General features: G+C 35.0%; 1 protein-coding gene across 7 annotated transcripts in view; it reads left to right on the plus strand.

Moving 5' to 3' along the window:
* Positions 1-23,257, plus strand: part of LOC136839110 (beta-1,3-galactosyltransferase 1-like) — a 132,328-nt gene that overhangs the window by 60,875 nt on the left and 48,196 nt on the right. For 2 of the 7 annotated variants that reach the window (XM_067104763.1, XM_067104761.1), the window contains exon 2: positions 22,509-22,659. The exons of the other annotated variants lie outside the window; for them this stretch is intronic. The gene's annotated coding sequence lies outside the window, so the exon portion shown is untranslated. The remainder of the gene's footprint in view (positions 1-22,508; positions 22,660-23,257) is intronic. 7 annotated transcript variants of the gene reach the window in all.

The following is a 23,257-nucleotide window of genomic DNA, read 5'->3' on the forward strand; positions in this document are numbered from 1 at the left end:
TTGGAGAATGCGCAAAAGATACAAAAGGCTGAGATAATATGGAAACAACCCAAAAGTATGGGGCAAAGCTACAGTTCAAGGCTTCCGGTATCACACTGTCGCCAGTCAAGGCAATGAAAAGAAAAAACTAATCAGTCGCAACAAATTCGACTTTAACAGATTTTAGATCCAGTAAAATTAACAGTAGGAGTACATTACAGAAGTCCCGAGAATATAATGTCCGAAAAGGAGTATCAGGCATATTTTTCTCGTTTAAGCTTAAACCAGTAGTAGACTGCAAAATCACAGATGTTCAAGGAAACAAAATCGAACTAGTAGGACAAATAGATTTACCTTTTAAGTTAGGAAGAATCCCACTTAAGGAAAAGGTTCAAGTAGCAAAAGGAATCCAATTTGCATTTGCACTCCTATTTATTGGTTATCCAACTATCGCTAGACAAGGAATCACAATTGACGCACCTAGAGAACAATTAGTGATTAGAAGGAAGCATAGAATACCACTATGTAAAATGATTAGAAGAAAAAAAGCTAAGAAAACCTCCTTGCTGAAAGTATCTTAAGAAAAGTTTCTCTGCAGTTCTTTAGGGATAAGGTTGCTAGTGCCTTTTCCTTTACCCCGACATAAGCTAGTAGCCATTTACAGTTGGACAGTCAAAGAAAAGCTATTCAGGTGAAAGAAAAGAGGAAAGAGGGAAGGAAGGAAATCCAGAGACTCGAGATCTGTCTGTTGGGTGAGGCTGGCTAGCTATTAGGCACACTACTACCCTCGCTCTATCGGTCAAGTTAGTGAAAGTGAAAGTGAGCTGGAGTGGTGGGAAGCGAGGAACACGACCGTTACTTTTTCTTTCTCTCTCTCTCTCTCTCACCCAACGAAAGTTACCAAATTCTTTCTTATGTCTGCGGTTCGTTACCGAATCTCCTATAGCAATTATCATTTGGTACTAAAATAAATCTTTTGTGGCTGATATATTTACTTCGAATTCATTGCAAGTGCTCCTCTCGAATTCATTGCAAGTGCTCCTTTATGACCCTACTCAATTCCTCGAAATGAATTTTGTTTTATCTGTTGCCACAATACCAGACTTTGTTAGAGATTCTCGTTTTAAACAATTGTATGTTATGAAATCTAATAGTGAATAATTGTGTATATGACAATTCTTTGCGGAACACTGTCATTTGTTGCTAAATGCCCTATGAATACGCTGCGGCCACTCTTGTCGGTTTCAAATTCCCTGTGTAAGTACATTTGTTTGGAAATGAATCGCAAGCCTCCTCTGGCTATTGTCCGTGATCAGACCTCCAGTCTGCTGCCTGCTTACATACCTCCTTTACTGTTAATTGCTAAGGTTTTCTATATTATTCCTGGTTAGTAAAATCTCCGTGGCTCCTTTTGAAGCATACCACGTACCCTTTAGGCTGTATTGTTTTTTGACAACTGCATCAGTTGCTATCAGTTGTTACTGTGTTACTATTTTTAGAATCAGTAGACGGAGCACTCCTGTCGTTTGCTGCGTGGAATGCCTCACAGAAGAAATGTCAGTCATAATGTAAAGAAGTGCGAATATCCCCTGGTCAGAGTTAACTAGGCGTAACTCCCAAGCGGAAAACTTTCAAGTGAGTGGTCTAGGATGAGATAGACACTTAAAACACGTAGTAAGCACATGCCACTTTTAATATTGTGGATCAATATTTAACAAAAGTGTAAGAATAATCCATAAAGCCATGTCGTCATATATGATGCTGCAGGTTATCAATACAAACCAATATGAGCATAAACCAAAGCCAGAATTGATGGCTGCCAGTTGCAAAGAAGGGGAAAACTCAGATATTCAAGTTCTCATAAGTCTGAGAAAAAAACGACTTCTTATTTTCTCTTCAGTATTTACGTTAACGAAGAAAAAATAAAAACAATTAAGTAGCCGGCTGGAGATATTTAGTTTTAAAAATGAAGATGGTCATATGAAGAGATAGGCTACAAATGGTTCCTGCGCACAGTCGTCAGTTAAGCTCGTTATTCACCGCAGCCTTTGGAAACTGGGAGGGAAAGACAAAGGTGACCGAGGAGGGTCAGTACGGAGGCGCTTGGCGTCAAGAAGGGAAAACTAGACGTTGCATGACAATAAATCGAAGATTTATACAAAACAGTTATCAGCCAAAAGCTAAGCTGCACTCAGACACTTCACGTCTCGCAAGAGAGACGGGCTGCGGTATTGCCCGCTGAGTGGTTTCATCTTGTTCTGAACATCAAAGAGCCCTTGTTGGCCGAGTTGGTTGAGCTTCAGACCTCATTTCGATGGGCCGGAGTTCGATATTTCTGCCAGCCGGCTGATGAAGAGTTAGAGGAATTTAACTTTAGGTTGAATGAAATTCATTTCACTATAATGGGGTTTGCCAGGTGCACAATAAGGATGGCTTCTGCTCATGCAACGTTGGTTCTGTAACCAATTGGTTCATAGCCACAGATCAAGTGTAACGCCTGGCCAGTCTGGGAGGTTTGTTAATCAGCTCAGTGGTCTGACCAAAACTAAGCTAAATTTTTACAATTTGAACATCAAAGAGAAACAAAGGATATTAGTAGAATTCGATGATACCTAGATCAAGTCTGACATTTTGGTAAGTATTACGTAAATTTTGATTTTATTGAGAATACCTTTAGGATATAATTATTGTCTTTCGACAAATTTAGTCTTCTGTGGCATTCGATATTTGTTACTAGTGCCTATTTTTTTATTAGAGAGAACCCTGTAGCCTCTGTTGTGTGTAAAAACAGTTAAAAATATACTGCTTTTATTATCCAGTTTTTCTTATAGACTTCAAATTTCAAATTTCATCTGACACTGTTTGATACTTTAACGCAGATAAGATCGACTGTTCCCTCTTTTACAAAATCCTTTGTTCACTGCTGTTATCAATCAGACAAATTCATCTTCTTTTCTTAATTATTACTGATTATCTCATCTTTATTTTGTTAAATTAAAGTCATTTCTAACTGGTGTCTTTGACAAAATCCTTCTACCATTATTCGTTACTGAAATGCTAGGATGTACTTATGTTCTTAAACATTTGGTATCCCTCTTGAAAATTAAATACTGGTTAATTGGCGCTGGTTCTCGACTTTATTTCCATGTGTCTTATTATTTTCGGTACGTATTATCCCCTCAGATGTTACACTGGAGATGCTACAAGGTATCAGAAATTTTCTTCAACCCTCATAAGTGCAAGACTTGACAGTTTTGTGTTTTGTTGAGTTTTGCAACAGTTTTAGTGTTGTCTCAAGCACATTTCTGTTTAATTCAGTGTAGCCGTACAAGTTGAAGCCGAGGAGACAAAACTCAGCGCCTTAGCCCCATCCATCACCCCATGATTCCTGGTACTCATCTTGATCAGGCCCATAATTTTCGACTGTGGATCCGGCCTTTACCCCATGAGGTGTCAACCTGACAGTGATGCACAAAACTAAGAGTGGACTCTCAACACTGACCTCAAGGCTTTAGTAATGCATGCACGTAATTACACTCAGTTAACAATAAACTGCATCTACTTAACAAATTATAAAACTAAATAAATTAATAACACATATATACATATATGTGTGTATATAATATATAATAATACGTATATATATTTAACGGTGCTATATAAAATGAAATATGTTTGTCCACTATTCGGATTTCAGTTTTCTGTAAAATGAAAACCACACAAGATAAAGGCATCCTCTGAAAGTTCGACTTTTTCTGTCCGAATTCAGGTCTTATAAACCACTGAGGCTAAGGGCTGCCAAATGTGATCATCGAGCTTTAAATCATCAACCCTCACGTCATCAAACATTGCCAAACCACTCAGCCCCTAGCCAATCAAAAGACACTTTGGTATCACTTTTCCTTTAATTAAAATTTAGCCTGATCGATGGGTGGCAGTGGCTATAAGAGGGTCGTCTATAGGGGGTTCTATAGAGATAACTGGAGAGAGAGAGAACAACGCAGGCCACCACCGTGCCATGGTGAACGGTTCTGGGCCGTTTCGGCTAAGTTTCATGGGCCGTGGCTGAAAGTTTCAAGACGTTATACGCTTATGGTATTTACCGTTATGCGCCGGTATTTACCATTATTATTTCAGTTTTACGTGGTGCCGATGGACAATACTAAACTCCTAGTTTCTCTGCAATTTGCACGATGACGTTGCTTAGTGCCTTTTCCTTTACGACCCGACATAAGCGGTGAATCACGGGATTTACAGTTGGACAGTCAAAGAAAAGCTATTCAGGTGAAGAAATAATTCAGCAGGAGGAAAAAAGAGGCCACCAAAATACTCGAGTTCCTCTGTTGGCCTTAACGCTGGCTAGTCTATGGGCATCTAAAGCTACACTTGGTTCACAACACAGATGTCAGTGAACGAACTTAATGGCATGGTGGGAAGCGATTGTAAACGACTTGTTCTTTTTGTCTCTCATTGTTTCACGAAACAAAGTTAAGAAAAAACTTTCTTAATTATAAGAAGAAACTTGGAAGAGGGTCCTATAGCAATTATCATTTGATACTAATAAAAATCTTTTCTAAAACTACCGATATATTTACCTTAACCTTGAATGTGATTACTGGACACAGACTTGCAGAGCTAATCCTTCAACCTAAAATATGGCGTCATTGAAGTTTGTTTTATCTGTTCAGCCACAATACTCTCATGCTCATAGTCTGCGCAGCTTCTCGTTTTCAAACAATTTATGTTATTACCTCTAAGTCTGAATAATTGTTTTAAAACTTCTTGATGTCATTTTTGTAAATGCCCTAAAGACGCCACCGCCATAGGTTGTCGGTTTCGAATATAATAAGAACATTTGTTTGGAAGAAATGAAAAAATTTCCTCTGGCTATTCCGTGATCAGACCTTGTCTTGACAAAAAAAAACAAACCTATTGAGTGATGCAAAGTCTAGATGAAAAGATTTCTATATATATTCCTGGTTAGTAAAATCTACACACACACACACACACACACACACACACACACACACACACACATATATATTTTTATATATATATATATATTGCTGTCAGTTGTTACTGTGTTACTGATTTTGAGAATCAGTAGATTAGGACCACTCCTGTCGTTTATTAACTGCATCGTGGAATGCCTGAGACACAGATGAAATGTCAAGTCATAATGTAAACAAAAGAACAAGAATATCAGATGGTCAGTTGTTAACTAGGCGTAACTCCCAAACAGAAAGATAATCCGTGGTCAAGATGAGATCAGAAACTAAAACACGTAACTACAAGAGATACCAAAGTTTAATATTGTGGATCAAAATTTAAAAAAAATAAAATTGATCCATAAAGATGTCGTCATATTGATGCAGCAGGTTATTAATAAAACCAATTCCAAAAAAAACCAGAATTGATGGTCACAAACTAGACAGTTTAACAAAGAGATACGGAAATTACCTATTCAAATTGTATAAAAATGAATAAATTTTGCTTATATTTATCAACAACTATTTACGTTAATTAAGAAAAAATAAAAACAAGTTTAAACAAACCAAGACTTAAATTTAGTTTTAATTACCTGGTCATATGAAACAAGATACAAATGGTTCCTGCGCACAGTCGTCGTTAAGCGACTAAAGACCTTATTCACCGCAGCCTTTGGAAACTAGGATGATCTGAAAGACAAATATGACCGAATAATGCATTACGATATTTGGCGTTCAAGAAGGAAAATTGGACGTTGTTTGACAATAAATGATTTTATACAAAACAGTTTCAGTCCATAATATATTTTATCAGACACTTTACAAGGAATTTCAAGAGATGGGCAGCCAGAAACATCTCTAGAATTTTCCATCTTGTTCTGAACATTAAAATGACAAACAATATATACAGTATATATACTGATACCTAGATAAGATGAATACCTTTAGGATATAATTATTGTCTTTCGACAAATTTATATATCTATATATATTCGATATTTGTTACATAGTATTATTTTTTATTAGAGAACCTGTTCCTCTGTTGTGTATTGCTGAGAGAGAGAGAAATAGAGGCTACTGCTTTTACTATCCAGTTTTTCTTATAGACTTCTTAATTTCAAATTTCATCTGACACTCGTTTGATACTTTAACGCTTTTGAGTACTGTTCTCTATTACAAAATCCTTTGACACCCCCTGCTAACATTAAACATCAGACACAATGGACTATTGCTTATTTAGAGGTAGTCCTGTCTGCTCTGCAAACACTAATTAGTCACCTTTGTAACTGGTGCTTTGACAAAATCCCTTTTGGCTACCATTATTCGTTACTGAATCTTCTATGTACAATGTTGTCGTTAATGACTTGAATCCCTCTTGGAAAATTAAATCATATGTTAATACTGTATATACATTTATCTTTATTTCTAAAATATGCGTTGATTTTAAGGATTTTTACATAGTTATTAAATTCAGAATTTAATCAAATTTGACTTGACAGTACAAAAACAAATATAATTGGAACCCAAAAATCCACATGACTCAAATATTTTATCGGCACCTTTCAAATGGATGTATGTATTTCAATGATAATATGTTTCTGCACTTACCCCATAAGATTTCATCAGTATATATCTATTTTTTATTATCCTTGAACGGTTTTATAAACCGAAATACCATCGTTTTATTTTATTCCTGTCTTTAGTTTTCCTAAATCCCAATGTTACATAGCCAGCATGGCTGTACAAAGTGTTCCTGCTATAAAATTTTGAATGATGCACAAAACTAAGAGGAATGGAAAGACTTTCAGCACTGAAACTTATTTGTCTTGACGTCAATTTATTTAATAAATCGTAAAACCAGTTAACAATGAACTGCATCTACTTAAGAAATAATAATAGGTCACAAATTAATTATAACCACGGACACACGTGGTTAATAATAGATAATAATACGTAATTATTTAACGGTGCTTTTTGTAAATCAAATTTCATTGAACCGCCGCACAAAATTCTCCAGGCGAAGAATGAAAGTTAACGTCACACAAGATAAAGTTTTCCCTCTCAAATAGAGGGTATTTCGAATTAAGTTTTATAGAATAGCACGCATTAAGCCCCAACCATGTATCATCGAGCTATCCTAAATCACTGCAACATCACGCCCGAATGTTTAAAGATTGCTCTAATCACTCGAGCGGGCACATGGACGGCACAGCCAATCAAAAGACACTTTGGTATCACTTTTCCTAATCTGGAAATTAATTAAGCATGCAAACGATGGGTGGCAGTGGCTTGGAAGAGGGTCGACTAGGGAAGGGGGTTTACAGAGATAACTGGAGAGAGAGAGAAGGACACGCGGTGAACGGTCCTGGTCGTTTCGGCCGTAAGTCACTTTAGGCCGTAACATCCATAACAATGTAAGACTTATGTTTATGGCATTTACCGTTATGTTTATGGTATTTACCATTATTATTTCCTGTTTTACGTGCATCCCCAAGGGGCTGGTACTAAACACGGCAAAATTTTGCACGTAAACACCCTTAAAAATACCAAACGACCCGAATGCGCGGTGAATCACGGGATTTACTTGGCGGGGTTTCGTTAAAAAGGTCAAGAAATAATTCAGCAGGAGGAAAAAGAGGCCACCAAAATACTTTTTAAATCCTCTTAGCCTTGTTTAATGGGTGTCTATGGGCATTCCAAAAAACTTGGTTCAAACACAGATGTTTCTAATGAACGAACTTAATGGCATTTGTGTAGAAAATTGTAAATTCGCTTGTTCTGATGTCGTGCCATTGTTTACGAACATACTAGTTAAGAAAACTGTAGGAATTATAAGAAGAAACTTGGAAGAGGGTGTGAATAATTGTGATACAGATAAAAATGTATTTCTAAAACTACTGGAGGCTGCCTTAACCTTGAATGTGATTACTGGACACAGACTTCAGAGCTAATCCTTCAACCTAAAATATGGCGTCATTGGAGTTCTGAATTCCTCTTGGTCAGCCGTTCTTACTCTCATGCTCATAGTCTGCGCAGCTAAGTGACCTCATATTTCACATTTAAGTATTACCTCTTAAGTCTGCTTACCGTTTTAAAACTGTTGATGTCAATTTGTAATCTAGTCCTAAAGACGCCACCGATAGGTGGGGAAACGGTCCATCGAATATAATAAGAAAATGTGGGAAGAAACGTGAAAAAATTTTCCGTATTCCTGAGAGCCTTGCTTGACAAAAAAAAAAACAAAGTATTGAGTGATGCAAAGTCTAGATGAAAAGATACATGATTAATACCATAGACTTTTAGGAATTACATACACACACACACACACACACACACACACACACACACACATATAAAATGGATATATTTATTATATATATATATATATATATATATATACTATATTTATCAACAACCCTTTTTAATTATGAAAGCATCAAACAAACAAACCAAGACTTAAATTTAGAACACTTTCATTACCTGACTTGATAAAACAAGATTCGAAGATATTCCTTTTAACTGTGCCGTTGCAAGACTAAAGAAATTGCTTCACTCCGGTTAATAGGATGATCTGAATTCTTGATATGGCAAATAATATGATTCAATATTTGGCAAGTTCTCACAGAATATTGGTGTTGTTTGATTCGTTGTGAAAATGATTTTCCAGTTTGTCCATAATATATTTTATCACTTTTTACAAAATTTCATAGATGAAAAAAAACATCTTAGAATTTATCAGTTACTAAACTCTCAACATTAAAATTACTAAAACAACACATATACAGTATATATACATATATACAGTGTATATATATATATATATATAAATATGAAAAACATATATATACAGATACAGTATGTATACACATATATTATGTTTTCGTCTGATGAACCTGTTCAGCAGTCGATTAAACTCGTCTCGCAGAGAGAGAACAGTAGAGGAGGATTAGGGGCGTGTTGACGGGAAAAGGTTCCGCAGACGAAAACAAACCCCACCTTTGAAGAATGCCATGTCAGCAGGATGACCTAACCATATCTTACCTTCCTAACCTACAACAGGGTTAGCCATCTTCAGAGTTTGAATGACTGGGTAACTGGAAACCCCAAACTGAACTTAAACAAACTCGGAGTCACAAAATGGACTAGCAAATGACCATTCGGAAAAAATAGTCCCGTTGTTCTGAGCAAGATATCAGAGGTTATATTAATTATATGACTTGGAATCATTGCTATATTCATATATTTATATATATATATATATAGCTTGAAAAATGTTCTAAATGAAGCTGTAAAATTTATCAATTTATTAAATAAAATATCATTGATTTTACATTTTTTGAATAATTACAATCAAATTTAATCAAATTTGACACTTGTTGTATCAAAAACAAATATAATTTTATCTACAATTCAGGTTGTCAAATATTTTATCGTGTACATTTTCAAATAATCTATGTATTTCAATGATAATATTTTTCTGTAGTTACCCAATAAGATTTCATCAGTATATCTATTTTTTATCATCCATTTTATAAAACGTCTAATAACCATCGTTTTATTTTATTCCTACAAGCTAAACAAATCCCAATAACATGGCATTTAAATCATAAAGATTGCACCAGTGTTAAAACAAACCTTTTTTGAATGTGCTTCAAAATTCACCTTTAAAATTTTGAATAAACTTTTTAAATCTTGACGTATGACACAATTCATTTAATAAATATCAGAAAACCAGTTAAGTCCTGTTTCTTGTTGCACTTTTTTCAGAAATAAAAAAATGCATCCATTTAAAAGAAAAATACTGCAGTTTCAACAGTTTTTCCATTTGATATTTTCATCAACCCAGATCTATCAGTTGTGGTCATTAAATTTCAAACATATTTGTAAAAATTCTCTGTTAATCAGTTTACTGTTAACGTTTCTCATTAAATAGTTTTCCATTCAAATAAACACTTCTCTTCAATTTTTGGCTTGAACCTCTCATCTCTCAAGGAAAAACCCAAATTGAGTAAAGAGTTCACATTTGGGTAGTTTTCCATCTTTATTACCTGTCCGCATAGTAGAGGGAGGAGCCAGTAGTTTATCTGTCATATTTGTTCAACCTCAAACCTTAAGTAATACACAAGATGCTCCATTGGTAATGCAACGGTACTCTTCTTATCCAGGATAACAAAAAGTGTTGCCTAATACTGAGTCGGCTTATTCTTGTTACATTGACAATATAATATATATTATCTTTTTAAATACATAGTCTGCCTGTTTAATGGGTGATAGTTTCCGTTCCATAAAACTTAAATACATATTTTTCTATTGATTTCCCAGTCGTTCTTGGTATATATATAAAACATATTTATAATTCTGATTATAAAACCTTTGAATTTATCAATAATTGACTTTTGGAATCCTTGTAATTTCTTTGAATACATTTGGTAAATTTTATTGCATACAATACTTTTTCTGTAACTTTCAAGTTTTGATGGCATAGTAAAAACTTTTGGTAATCTGAAAATATATTCCATCCCTGTGTCTTAAAGGACCCTACAATTACATTTATACTGAAATCTGGCCACACTTCCTTTTTTTCCCATAATCCTAGTCCTGTTATAGTTGTATTTTTTTTGATAATTAAGTCTTGCGCCTGTTGCCTCTTCCTAGTCTTTTATTGTTCCAAAACAGTCTTTAATTGATTCATCAGACTTAACTATAATGGTAGTGTCATCTGCAAATCCTACAATACTAATTCTCAGTCCATTTGGTAGTTCTAAAGCGTTCTTAAGCACTTTACTCTGTAACATTCTGTATAATGGTTCCTGAGCTATTACAAAGAGAATCATGGATAATGGGCATCCTTGCCTAACAGACCTCTCAACAGGGAAATAATCGGTCAGGTTCCCATTAATACAAAGACAACTTTGAGCTTTAAAATAGAGCATTTTCATCGAACTTATAAAACTGCCTGTAAACCCCATTCTTTCTAGTATCTGAAAGACAACATTTAAATCAACTCTATCAAACGCTTTTGACCAGTCAAGAGAAAGCAGAGCTGCTGGTGTTTTTTCTCAATTGACAAAATAGATTATGTCTCTGAGAAGCATATTGCAATTAATGATTGATTTCCTCGGCACAGAACAGAATTGTTCCTGTGATATGACCAATGCAGCTAGTTTTTTTTTTTTTTTTTTTTTAGCCTGTTAGCTATTATTTTTGCAATTATTTTGTAGTCCACACTGAGCATAAGTAATTGGATGACAGTTTTTACTATCATCAGAATTACCAGTTTTGGGAACTAATTTAATTACTCCATTATTTATGTTTCCACAAAGTTTCTTTAAATACATACCTAATCACTTGCAAAAACTCATCTTTGATAGTACCCCACATTTCCCTATAAAATTCAGCTGGCAATCCGTCAATTCCTGGCATTTACCAGTTTTCATGCTTCTAATTACCTCCCAACCCTCCTTTTCTGTGGCTACTACTCTTAACAATCTGCTTTCACTTTCTCTATTATTTTTTTCCTATCTGTTCCAAAAATTCTAATTGTTTTCTATAGTTTGTGATACCTTTACTATAAAGTTCCCTGTAAAAACTATAAAACTCTGCTTGGATTGCTTTGTTATTCGTGAGAGTCGTTCTATTTTCTGTTTGTACTTTTACAATATTAGTTTTGACATTCTTTTCTTTACCTAATAATGCTGCCAAGAAAGCTTTTCACCTTTTATTATTCTTATCCACCTTAGCTCTTATGCTTATTCCATCACAGATTTCGTCCTATACAGTTTTTATTCTTTCTTTAAGCACACTTATTTCCTCAAAGGCATAACAACTACTAGAATGAATCTCATATTGTCACCTTAGGAGGGACTTCAATAGGTTTGGGTATCCATATTTTTCCTGATTAATAATTTTTGATGTTTCCATTAAAAACTTTTTCATTTGTTCTTTGGCATCTAACCACCATTCTAGCACCGAACAATCATTTTGACATAATCTCATTTTCAACCTTCCCCATAAGTTCACAAAGTTATCAGTTGTCACAGTATTAGATAAATTGTTGGAATTTAACATCCAATAACCTTTTCCTATTTTTGACCCATTTCTTAGCCTAAACTGAGTTTTCACTGCATTATGATCTGACCAGGCAACTGGGATACTTCGTGTTTTGTGCCTTACAATCTAAATCTCTAACATAGTTCTTTTTCACATACGTGTACTCTATGTGGTGATTTGTTCAAAACCATGCATCCTTCAGTTTTAACGCATTTTTCAAGTGTAACAAAGCTTTCTCGATAAGAGATTACTATCTGAATTACAACAGTCTCTTTGACTTGCTATGCAGTTCCAGTCCCCTCCTAACACCAGATTTTGCAGGTTGTTTCTCCATGGTACAATAAATCACTTTTGAACAGCTTTTCTCTGTCTAATCTTTCTTCACTACCAAAAGGTGCATAAACATTAATTAACTGAAAATCAACTTCCATAAAGCTACATTTTTCACTGATTATACATCCATTTCCTTACTGAGAATCCTCACCTGTGACATTTTATTTAACAAAATTGCAGTTCCAGCTTTTGAAAGTAGTGTGGGGTTCAAAATAATTTCACAGAATTTCTCGATGTACTCTAACTGCTTACTATCCTTTATATTATGTTCTTGTAAAATTATAATGTCTAATTTATGCAAAAATATGAAATTAACAAGTTTAATTTGCTTGTTTACACTACACAAACCATGAACATTTATAGTAGCTATTGATAATTTGAATGTAAAAAAGAATTTAAAGTGTGTCCCTATTATCTATTTTAAACCGTTTTGTCTCGGTCCCTGTCGCTTCTAAAAGGGTTTTCGCTTTCGTCTCGTCGTTCATCCTCAACCTCCCTGTCGTCTGAGGAAGTTTGTCCTTGGTACTTTTTCAGCGTTATTCTGATGCTTGAGCAGTCGCTTATAAGTACTTACTTACCACTTTGATTTCGTGTTACCCTTTTCAACGTTGTTATTAATGCTGCCCATCCGTGACTACTGATTTTCCAAGAAGTGCAGCATGAACCTGTTTAACTTCATGTTGTTCAGCGTCCTTTTCACCATCGTTCATCTTATCATTTTCGTCATTATCATCTTGTTCCCTGTGTATTTGTACTTCAGTGGTCCCACTTTTCCTCTCCATCATGTCTTGCGCCGTTTTCCTTTCTTTTGCCGAGACTCCTAAATATCCGTCAACACTACATATCAAAGAGGCTTCTGTTTCCATAAGACTAGCGTCGCTATTGTTGCAGTGGTTGCGTTTACCTTTTGATGATTCATTTTCGTCGCCAATCTTTTCATTTGCCTTCTCACGTTCCCTCCTTCCAAGATCCAGTTTCAAGATGCAGCTGTCACCGGATTTGCTTGGCTCCTTTGGTCTGACTTCATATCAGGAAAGACTTTCTCATTCTACATGGTCAATTCCTCGTCGGTTGGAGTTTGACAGTCTTTCCCCATGTGACCATCTTGACCACATTTGTAGCAAGTCCTTCTCTGGCCATTGTCCAGGAGAGTCAAATTATATCCATTAACACTAATCGATGAAGGAATAGTCTCCCTAATTCTCATCTTGACAGTAGGCGTTCCAGTCAGTAAACCTTAAAGTGGCCCATCACTAAACTTATTGTTTCTTATCCTTCAACTTTTCCGTACTTGCTTCTAGTGTTTATGACTGACTCATCCGCCAACTCTAAGGGTTAATTCCTTATTGATACGTATGTTACAGCAGTGCTGATGATAACTAACTTTACCGTATGTACGTCATTTATCTTGATGACTTTATTCTCATATTCCCTCACAACTTCCATGAATCTCTCCAGATCCAAATTTCACCACTATTTTGTTTCTACTAATATTCTGTACTCCTATTAAGTCCAAAATTCCAAGTTTCATTATTCTGAATAACACATCACTAAGACATTCAACTGACACATAATTCAGCGAAAAATGAAGCCCGATGGAGTCTTTCCTCCTCAGAAACAGGCAAAACAAAAAGAAAACGTACACTGTCTATGAAACGCTGAACGAGACCCCGAGGCAAGACGCCTCAGGGCATCATGAAGAAGTTACCGGCCAGCACCCAGTCACGCACTCGTATGTATGTTACTTACAAAAATAAACGCTTCCTTTTAACAAAAAGGAGTTACACACCAATTTGTGTTAGTCACATCACTTTAAAGTACGCTATAGCTTAATCATAGTCTGAATGAGCCACTTATAACTCAAAAAAACACCAAACAATGAAGAGCTTGTAGGTACAAGTATGTCTTGCTCGAACGTCTATATACTGTGTGTATATATCTATCTATATATATATATATATATATATATATATATATATATATATATATATATATTGCCTCTTTTGTTCATTATTATTCCAAAATCATCATCAAAATGTTAAATTCTCTGTCTTTTCTGGAATGTTCTTATTGATCTGTAGCCCGCAGTTCATTGATGCTTAGATCAAAGCTATTTATGATATTGCTTTGAAACTTGAATACCCAAGGACCTTAGTAGATGCAGCATGGAAAAGAGCCAGGAAAATATTTTATTTAACTAGTAATAAACTTGAAGTCAGCAAGCATTATATTTTCAAATTACCGTATGATGAAAGGTTTCTACAAATTCCTAGAATTTTAAAGCTTTTCAACATAGCCTAAATGTTATTTTCAGTAATTTTAATGTTAAGAGTTTAGTAATCGAAAATTCTCCCAGAAATGTTTTTTGGCTGCATCTATGAAATTCCTTGCAAAAAATTGTTATAAAATATATTATGGACAAACTGGAAAATCACTTTCACAACGAATCAAACAACACCAATATTCTGTGAGAACTGGCCAAATATCGAATGCATTATTCGTACGTACTAGTGATTCAAATCATCCTATTAACTGGAGTGAAGCAAGGTCTTTAGTCCCGTAAAACGACACAGTTAAAAAGAATATCATCGAATCTTGTTTTATCAAGTCAAGTAATGAAAGTGTTCTAAATTTAAGTCTTGGTTTGTTTAAACTCGGTGCCTTCATAATTAAAAAAGTTGTTGATAAATATAAGCAAAATTAGTATTCATTTTTATACATGTTTCTGCAATTTGAATGGGTAAGATTCCGCATCTCTTATGGTTAAGTATTTGGTTCTTGTTTGTGACCGCGTGATCCCGGATTTTCCTGGGTTACCCTTTTGTTTATTACACCCTGGCAATTAACCGTCTGGTATTCAATTTTATTCGTGTTTTTGGATTTTGTATGGCTAAACTTTCGTATCTCTTGTAGTTAGGCCTATGTTTTAGTTGGTGACTACTTGATCCCGGATTATCTTTCTGTTTATTGCCCTTTGACAACTGACCATCTGATATTATTATTCTTTTTGTTTACTTTGTAACCTTCTTTTCATCTGTGTCTCATTTGTGCCCAGACGATGAGTTAATAAACGTGAAAGTGCTTGGTACTGACCTTCTGCCTGTCATTGTCCTGTGGGATTCGCTTATACACTGAAGTCACGTGCATCTACTGTGCTTTTTAAAGCATATATATATATATATATATATATATATATATATATATATATATATATATATATATATATATATATATATATATATATATATATATATATATATATATATATATATATATATATATATACACAATCATGAAGCTACAAATGTCGCTTAATATCAAATCCACGCTCCCTCAGAATATCCCCGATGGGGAATTATCACCGAAGGGGAATTTATAAGTGATAAATGGACGGACACTGTCCGTCCATTTATCACTTATAAATTCCCTTCGGTGATAATTTCATCGGGGATATTCCCGAGGAGCGTGGACTTGATATTAAGCGACATTTGTAGCTTTATGATTGTATATAAATCAAGGTGTGATAAAAATGTCATATATTTACATATATATATATATATATATATATATATATATATATATAAAATATCATATATATATGCACACAGTGATGCTTTCAGTGTATAAGCGAATCCCACAGGAAAATGACAGGCAGAAGTTCAGTAGTACCAAGCGCTTTCACGTTTATTGACGCATCGTCGGGGTACAGTATATAATGTATATATATAATATATATATATATATATATATACGTGTGTGTGTGTAAGAAATTTTATCAAACTGTGATTTATGTACAATCATTAAACTAAAAACGTCGTTTAATATCCAATTCACGCTACTTCGGGAATATCCCCGAAGATGAATTATCAGTGGTTAACGTCGACTGGAGTCGTTGGAAGGTACCGAGTCGAGTGTTCGAGACTCTTCAGTACCAATCCATTTATCACTTAAACATTCACCTTCGTTAATAATTCACCTTCGGGAATATTCCCGAAGTAGTGTGAATTGGATATTAAACGAAATTTGTAGCTTAATGATTATATATACACACACAATATATATATATATATATATATATATATATATATATATATATATATATATATATATAAAGACAAAATTCATGAAGGAAAGGACAATAGTCGAAAGGCCTTGCAGCACTCCATTGTTTCTCTTTCCTTCGTGAATTTTGTCTTTATTTATATATTTAGCACGTTCCATATTTTCATGATTTAGTTATATATATATATATATATATATATATATATATATATATATATGTATGTATATGTGTATATGTGTGTGTATATATATATATATATATATATATATATATATATATATATATATATATATATATATAGATATATACACAAGTATTAATCCAGAATTATCATTTAATGTCAAGTCACAAATATCTTATAAAAGATATTTGTGGCTTAATATTTTTGAAAATAAAAACTGGCATGGTGTATGTAACTTAAATTCGTATACACATTTATATGTGTATATATACTGTACATATATATATTATATATATATATATATATGTATATATATATATATATATATATATATATAAACCCTCTAACTTCTTGAACTCTTCACACTTTTTGGATATGCTCGTCACTACAAAACCTTAGATCTAAATGCAAGAATATGAAGTAACTGATGTCCAGGTGTCCAGGGGGGAATTCGAACCCACATCCAGAGTATCAGAACGAGGTCACATTGTCGACCTGACCACGTGACCTTGTTCTGATGAGATTTTGAATCCTGCTACGGACATTAGAATTACTTCATATTCTTGCATTTGGGTCTAAGGCTTTGAAGTGACAAACTTTGCCCAGGAACTGAAAAATTCGAGAAGTTAGAGGTCATCGTGGTTATTACAATTACATACGTATCTGGTAGAAGGTGACCAGTAGAGTGTATATATATATATATATATATATATATATATATATATATATATATATATATATATATATATATATATATATATATATATATATATATATATATATATATATATAGGTTTTGTGATTGTTCTTTTCAGGATGGTTCACTGTCAACTCTGGCACACTGATTATCTGATTCTGCACCCGAAGTCGTCATTTGACAAAGCGTTTCCCGAGATGCCCGAATCTTCATATGTATTCTTGTTTTTTTTTTCTCAAGTGATAAAGAAGTGAATAAAGGAAGGTCTCTTATAAGAACCCATTTTTTTGAGTGATCATATCGAAGAGCTTCACTGATTTCTGTATGACGTACACCTACCATATCACTAGATCAGAACAGGGTCCTGGGTCAGAAACTATGGAGTTTAGCGCTTAATTTCTTGCCAGACTTTATTATTGTCATTTCATAAAGAAAACCACCAACATATAAATAGCAACAGATGTCACTAAACAAATGTGAACAGTTAGTTATTCGCCCAGACTTCATTTACAGTCCTGACAGCCTGGTCCCCGAGAAGAGAGAGAGCGGTGCGGGGGTTGGATTCCTTCCTTCTTGTTGTGTTTGTGTTCTCAGAGGTTTCACGTCGCGTTCGGACTTATGGCTCAGAGGTAGGACTCTCATTCGGGTTTTCTTGATCTGCACTTTTATTGTCACTATGCTCACTCACGCATCACAGTTTTCTTCTCTGTTTCGCTAGTACTGACTGTGTATACGAATGGCGACTACGGTGATGATAACTTGGTGAGAAGGAAAATGAGAGATGGAATTTCTGACCTTGCTGTAACTGAAGATGATGCAGATCGTGATGTTGAAAAGTGAATGAGGGCCTCAGCTGTCCCTCAGCTTTTCACTAACATCGCTTGACTAAGAAAATGAACTTGTCTCTCTCACTGTGTGTGTGTGTGCCAGTGCGGAACGGAACGAAATGCTACCTTATTCCTACTGTCGTGAGAAATACACATTCGCTCATGCAACTGACGTCTGCTCTTAGATGGCAAACCGTAGCTTTTGTCAGAAAAAATTAGTGCAGCAAATGAATGTTTCAAAGATGTTCACTGAGCAAGATTTAGTGATAAAGGATCTGTTTATACGTTGGGTACCATTTAACGGACATTTAAGAAACAGTGATAGTTTCCTAAAAAAAAAAAAAAAAACATAAAGAAATTAACCACGTACGAAAGAGGAGACGGCATTGAAAGTGACGAAGGGCCCAGCATCGGGATGCCTTCTGCGTTTGAAAACCAATTTATTTTCTTGCTCGCCAGCGATAGGGCACATGACCCTCTCACAATTCTGCCTCACCTCACACTTGTCGAAGATGTAGCCCTGAAATCTGAATGAAAATCTGGGCCGACAGGTCATTTCTAACCTCCTTGCCTCTCTTACTATACGAGTACATCGCAGCTCCCTGAAAGCTAGTCGTGATGTGAGACTTCATCTACAACCGCTTAGCGTTAGAAATACGCAGAATAAGAGAACACTGAATAGAATATTGGAGAAGTATTGGTTGACATTACAAGAAACTCAGACGTTCTGGAAATTCCTCATTCTCTCTCCCGAGAGAACCAGGTTATACTATACATGCTGCAAGCAGACTGTCTCAAGCTGAGTTTGTCTCCTTTGATGAATTAAAGGATGATCTAGGCAACCGGAATATCTCGGTCTCAGGAGATGGGCCAGAATGGGCCAAACCAGATAGCGGTTGTCGGTTAAGATCCGACACAAACTCATAGGCCTTTAAATAATTTACCTGAGGACATGTCCAAAATAATAAACCCTCTTCGATTCTTTTACGTACCTCAGTATTGTTGGTTTTGTAAATTAGCTACTGTCGTTGAAGTCCAGCTATTCGTTATCTCATAAATGTATTGCAGTGTCCTTGTTTCTATCATTTTAGGAAGACAGCCACTTACATTTTTACATTTAACTACATATACACCGGAAGTGAAATTGTCACAAGAACGCTTAAACTTATTTTAATATGTTACCTCTGATTGTGTTACTGAAGTGAAAAGTGAACAGATGGTCGGAGTCACCTAATCTATAGATAATTTTCTCTAATTCTGGGTGGAAAGAAAGATAGCTTTATCATCTCTATTTGGTCGATATTCGAAGTTAATTTTTTTTTGGAAAAAGTTCATATACCTGCTTTTTCTTAGGGCCACACTGATGAGCCATGAATATGTCCTAGTTTGGAAAATCATGAGTTTATATAGGCCGTTTCTTCGCCAAGGTACGTAGAATCGCGCAGCCTGTGGGTTTTAAAAAAGCAAGCCCACCATAACACTTCCTTTCATTGCTGTTATGTGAGACGAAAAATAGTGAATATAATGATTTTTGGTGTGTTGCTCTTCTCGAAATCTAAAGGGATTTCGTAACTGAAACATCATGGAAAGGTAGACATTGGTTTTCGCTTTTTCCGCAATGCTCATCTAAAACCTGCGCTAACTTGTATCCGTTGTTCGCGTCTTATTCGCGAACACATCATCTGCAGATATCTTCCCAAGGAACAATTTCATGCTAGACATATTAATTTTGGGAGATGTGGAACTTCGAAAAATGACATTTATGAGTTTGTTAACTACTGTTGTAGTGTTGAGAAATGAAGGCACCACATTTCCGACAACTTCTGTGCTTAACCAGTAGTGAATTTGCAGCCTCTTTGCCTCTGTCCAGGAATATTCCAAGGAAACAACGATCTGAATAACATACATAAAACATGTTCAGGACCTATTTTAGCAATGATGGAAGCAGTAAGGGCAAAAAAGGGTAACGCAGTATACTGCCCTACAGAACACCTCCTTGAGAATGCAAGACATAATATTACTCCTTCTCATATGCACTTTCAATTTTTCAAAACGGCATAAATATAAACAGCGACGGCTCCTTTCAGTCTGTAACCGTAATATCTGTAAAGGTGTTGTAAAAAGTTATTGCTTACCTTAACACTGTCTCCTTTCTCACACACAAGAAAGACACTAAGATGATGTTTAAATGCATAAACTTCCTAAATTGAAGATTCCATATGAGCAAGCCCAGTGATAAATATACAAGTTTCTGAAGCGCAAATGAGCTGCTGAACCATAATTTTTAAGCTCTAGAAATATCATAAGGTGAGCATCCATCGCGTTCATGATTTGACAGTCAGAAGATCACGGCAGTAGGTCGGTCGCTGGTCGCTAACGGCCTGTCATTCCGTTTCAACTAAGGGCAGCATTGGTAATCTTTCCCATTTACATGAAGGACATGTTCTTTTTTACGTGGTTAATAAATAATGCTTAGCAAAAATAATTTGTTTATTTTATGGATTTCATTCTGCTAGGAGTGCATTCCATTGGAATTTTTTTTATTATACTAATGCAAATACTTTCATGGAGAGAAGCCTGATTCTTCCCTAAACAGCGTGAAAACAATTAGTTTCTGTTGACCCCAGTGGTGATAAATTTGAGTATAATGTCATCAGTTTTCTCTGACACATCAGCAAAGTGAGAAACCAAAACGTCAGCCACCACCTGAAGATCAGCAGCATATTCACTACTCATCTTTTTGGGTTTTCACTCTTAGAAGACAGACGGACATCCTTTTCATGCTTTCATGAATTCTGTCTTGATCAGTACTCTGGCCTTGTGATGTTCCATACAATATTATCTACACGTAAGTCTCTTATAATCTGTATTGACTGCTATCTCAAAAACATTCCCATCATGACAGTCCAAGTAAGCAAACATCTCTGCTGTTCAGAGTATGCCTGAAAACATTCTTGAACCAGGACAATGCTGAGCAGGCCTAGAGCAACCCCTTTCTTTCGTGGAAAATCCGATCTACACCCGGCAGAGAACATACTTCTTTCTTTTCTGTAAAAACCCCATCTGGATTTCCCGATTCTATTTTAGCAATATTTTGACGGTGGACCAACAGGAAACTGGTTAATTATTAGGAAACGAGGACGGAGGGCATTGTGCCCTCCCGTGTGGAATAACAAAAACAGGAATGAAATATTGACAACAATGAAAACCTACTAAATGATTATCAAGACGTTTTCCAGTAAGCTTGCTTGCTGAGCCCTCTACTCCCCACCCCACACCACCATCACCGACACTTCCGACCACATGCCAAAAGGAAAACCAATGTTTTGTAAATCTTATAACCATTCGCACGGAAAATGCTCTAGTGTTCTGTGAAACAGCTGAGTTACTATAGAACTGGAGAGATTTTCTACAATCTGGGGAGGGTGAAACTTTCATCCTCCCAAAAATTATTAATGCCAAAAGGCTGCAGCTTTTTTAGAGGGTACTCTCCGCAAAAACTTCCGTCCGCGGTGAGTGACAGATGCGGCGCTGACTATGGCTTTTTCTGAGTTACCTAATATGTATATGATATTATATATATATATATATATATATATATATATATATATATATATATATATATATATATATATATATATACATATATATATATATACATATATATATATATATACATATATACACACAATATATATATATATATATATATATATATATATATATATATATATATATATATATATATATATATATATATATATATATATATATATATATATATATATATATATATAATGTACAATAAAAGTCATAAAAATATACACGTGAGATGTTTATTAGCTGAAGTCACAAGATGAAAGGAACGACAGAGTACTAAGCACTCTCGTATAATTAACGTATCTTCAGGGCACATGTTCTAATTACACAAATTGTACTTGGCACTCTGTCGTTTCTTTCCAAGCTTTCCTGTGACTTCAGCCGTGTGTGTGAGTGTGTGTGTGTGTGTGTATATATATATATATATATATATATATATATATATATATATATATATATATATATATATATATATATATATATATATATATATATATATATATATATATATATATATATATAATAGAAGGAGCCCATAAGAACGCCAAAATCTACATTTTGGTGTTTTTATGGGCTCTTTCTATGAGATGGATTTCTGTTTTAACAGGAAATATTTCATAGTCTATATATGGGCGTCACCACAATTAATAACAACGTCTGCGTTATTGATGACGCAATAATTTGCTTCGGACGGTAGTGTGATCAGGATGTAATGTCAATGTGAAGCAGTGGCCGATTTGTTTGCTACTCAGTATTTGATGATCATCATCACATTCTTGATTCATTACAGAAGTCGACACTTCTGGTTCTGCCTTGTTCTCATCTCGGCCTTTGGAGGAGTCAGCCCCTGATGACGCGGCCATCGACACGAAGGCAGGAAACAAAACTTTGTTCGACGGCGCCACAACAATTCGGTCGTTGGCTTTAGTGTCTTTTACATTGTAACTATTTAAGTTGGGTTTAGCTTTATGAGTTTAAGTGAATCATTTGAAAAAGCTGTTTGACGTTTATTTAGGAAACAGGGAACTTTTACAGTATATGAAACAGTAATTTTAATGAGAAGAGAAATCGGAACTGAAGCAGAGATGGAAAAACTTGTATTTGATAAAAATAAGAAAACGGCAAGCAAGTAACGTGTGAATATATTTTGTTAATTATTTTCATATGCATCAAAAACTAAATTGTGAATGACAGATCTTTACTGTTTAGAAAGTTATATATGACAAAAGCTAAATAATGCCATCAATGTTACTTGTAGCCTGTATGTATATGCTGAAGTAGACTGCACAGGTTTTCTACAAGGATTCACCTTGGTTGCAGCGGAAAAAAACGAAGTTGAATCAAACTACTGTACATCTTTCACAAAGAAATAAAACCTACTACAACGACCTTGCGAGAAATCATTTAAATACAGAGCAAAGCTATTAGCCTTCCCTTCCACTGTTGGCTCAGACGCGGATATTTTTTGCGTGATGACACCACATCAGTCAAAAACAAAAGGCGTCGCCTCTTAAGAAACATCTGCTTTTCATGGTTCTT

The sequence above is a fragment of the Macrobrachium rosenbergii genome, chromosome 6 (assembly GCF_040412425.1).
Source record: "Macrobrachium rosenbergii isolate ZJJX-2024 chromosome 6, ASM4041242v1, whole genome shotgun sequence".
Classification (NCBI taxonomy): Eukaryota; Metazoa; Arthropoda; class Malacostraca; order Decapoda; family Palaemonidae; genus Macrobrachium; species Macrobrachium rosenbergii.